At 39.0% G+C, this 3,028-nt stretch overlaps 1 long non-coding RNA gene across 1 annotated transcript; it reads right to left on the bottom strand.

Moving 5' to 3' along the window:
* Positions 1-360: 360 nt before the first annotated feature.
* LOC100146675 (uncharacterized) lies at positions 361-1,161 on the bottom strand. Its single transcript, XR_002805770.2, has 2 exons — positions 1,053-1,161; positions 361-700 (listed from the first exon to the last, which is right to left on the bottom strand). It is a non-coding gene; the product is annotated as an uncharacterized lncRNA (long non-coding RNA).
* Positions 1,162-3,028: the final 1,867 nt, after the last annotated feature.

The raw sequence follows: 3,028 nt of genomic DNA, 5'->3' as shown, positions 1-3,028 counted from the left end.
TTATTATCTATAATTCAAATACATAGTTTTGCAAGTCTGATTCCATAGTTTAATGATATCGCTGCCTCTTATTCAAGCGCCCTGTTTATTTGGGTGCCCAGTGATATTTTTCATCTTAAGTTCGTGTTTCTTTAAAAGTTATGTCTAGGAATCTATGATTCTTATGTTTAAAATGTATTGCTTCAGAAATGATTCATATGACATCTGTCAAACACTTTGGGGGTGACACCAACCCAGAATCTCCTTTGATAAAAATGTTGACTTGGTGTTTTTTGAAGTCACAATAATGACAATATGTAGGCTGCAAATCCACATAAGTAGATGGATGAGATTAAAATTTATGAGGGGAAGGAGTGGCAATAGTAATCCAACACTTGTTATTTATTGTCCTGTTATTGTCCTTCTTTTTGTTCCATTTTTGTAACAATGAATTTGACATCCATCCACCAACAAATGCCTTTGTGGAAGTTGTAATATCTAGCACTAAATGCCACGGGTCCAGGAGGAATCTCACCCACCTGTGCATCCAGTAATAGGCAGACAGATCTTTGTATGGGATGCAGAACCAGAAGGAGCCAATAAACCTTCCTAAAACCATCTTGATTATGGCCACATAACGCCTGGAGAGTGTGATGACAACCATGAATGAGAGAGACTTTGTTGAAGCCCAGTCTTCCTGAAATGGAAAGCCAGTTCACAACTGGAGCAGAAAAAAAGTGTGAGCTGGTCACAGTGGAGACACTAAAAGGAGCTTCCCCAGCACCACCCTCTTCAAGATAACACTGCATGGGCTGAACTACTCAGCAGTGGCAAACACTCCTGCACAGGGAAAGAGCCGTGAATGAGCACCCAGCTACCCTGGCAGTGCAAGACACAGATGAGGAAATCCTTTCTCTCTAGGGTTATGTAGACTACTGACCAGGTAGACCATGAGTGTAGGGAGAAGGGAAATCAGGTAAGAGATAGAGAGAAATACCAAAGGGAGTTAAAGGGGCACAGGGGCTCAGGATTTCAGTAGGAAGCCCACTCATGAGCCTCTAGGAGTATCTCACCAGAGCATCTCCCCTCCAGATCCATGCGAACCAACAAGCTCCCATTGTTAAATCCACACCTCCTCCTCATCTGCAGCTGGCTCCTTGTGTACATTCCTGAATGTAGCAGTGAGAGAAAATCTGGTAAACTGAGTGCTCTCAGAAAAAAAGGAAACAGCCTATGGAAAAGGGAGAAACCACAAACGTGAGCAGTAGTGCCACCTTCTGGAAAACAAAAAAGAGATTTCCAGTAGCCAGCCTGGTGAGCGACAAAAACCAGAGAACACAGAATAGTTTAGGATTTCAGCCACAAGAGGGAGAAAGAAGAGTGCAGCAGATCTAGCCACAAAAGCAGAGAAAACTCCAGACCCGTTACTTACACTGCTCACAAAACTTAACCCGAAATGAGTTAAAGATTTAAACATAAGAACTAAACTCATAAAACTCTTAGAAGAAAAAATAGAGGCAAAGCTCCTTGACACTGATCTTGGCAATGATTTTTTTGATATGACACCACAAGCACAAGCAACAGAAACAAAAATCAACAAGCGGGAATACATTAAAGTAAAAAGCTTCTATACAGCAAAAAACAATTAAAAAAAATGAAAAGAAGCCTACAGAATGGGAGAAAATAGTTCCAATCCATTCATCAGATAAGAAGTTATGATCTAATGTATTTAATGAGCGCTTGCAACTTCATAACAAATATCAAGGAGCCTGATTTAAAAATGGGCAGTGGAACTAAATGGACATTTTTTCTAAAGAAGACATTCAATGGCCAAAAGGAACATAAAAAGATGCTCAATGTAGTTAATCATCAAGGAAATGCAAATCAAAACCACAATGAGATATCATCTCACACCTCTCAGAATGTTTATTATCAAGAAGAGAAGAGAGAAACTGTTGGCAAGGATGTGGAGATATGGGAACCCTCATACGCTGTCATGGGAATGTAAAAGGTTCAGCCACTATGGAAAAAAGTATTAAATTTCCTAAAAAAATAAAAATAGAACTACCGTTTTATCCAGCAATTCCTCCTCTGGATATATATCCAAAGAAAATGAAAAAATATATATCAAAAAGATATCCTCATGCCCATGCTTATTGGAGCATTATTCACAATAGCAAAGATATGGAAACAACCTAAGAGTCTGTCAATACTTGAATGGATAAAGTAGACATTATACACACACACACACACACACACACACACACACACACACTGGCATATCACTGAGTCATGAGAAAGAATGAAATCCTGCCATTTGCCGCAACATGGACAGACCTGAGGGTGTTACACTAAGTGAGATAAGTCAGATACAGTATGAGAAAACTGGATGATATCACTTATATGTGGGTTCTAAAAAAGCCAAACTCATAAAAACAGCAAACAGAATGGTGGTTACCAGAGACTGGCGGGTGGTGGAATTGGAGATATGTTATTTAAGGGTACAAACTTGTAACTACCAGATAAATCCTAGAGATCTAATGCACAGCATTGTGATTATAGACAACAATGTTCTATTATAAACTTCAAAGTTCCTAAGAGACTAGATATCTTTTATTTATTGAAGCAATATTGGTTTATAATAGTATATCAATTTCAGTTATACAGCATTATATTTCAAAATCTGAATAAGCCAGAACTTAATTGTTCTCACCACAAAAAAAGAAATCTACTTATGTGACATGATAGAGGTGTTAGCTAATGCTAGGGTAGCAAGCATACTGCAAAATGTAAATGTATCAAATCAATACACTGAACACCTGAAACTTACACAATATAAGGTCAATTTACACCAATAAAAATAAATTTAAGGGGCCGGTCCCATGGCCTAGTTGTTAAGTTTGGCGCACTCTGCTTCGGCGGCCGGGGTTCAGTTCCTGGGCATGGATCTATACCTCTCATTGGCTGCCATACTTGGCAGCCACCCACATACAAAATAGAGGAAAACTGGTGCAGATGTTAGCTCAGGGTGAATCTTCCTCAAGCAAAA

Source organism: Equus caballus, chromosome 12, assembly GCF_041296265.1.
Source record: "Equus caballus isolate H_3958 breed thoroughbred chromosome 12, TB-T2T, whole genome shotgun sequence".
In the NCBI taxonomy this organism is placed as follows: domain Eukaryota; kingdom Metazoa; phylum Chordata; class Mammalia; order Perissodactyla; family Equidae; genus Equus; species Equus caballus.
This window is presented reverse-complemented; position numbering and strand designations above follow the sequence as displayed.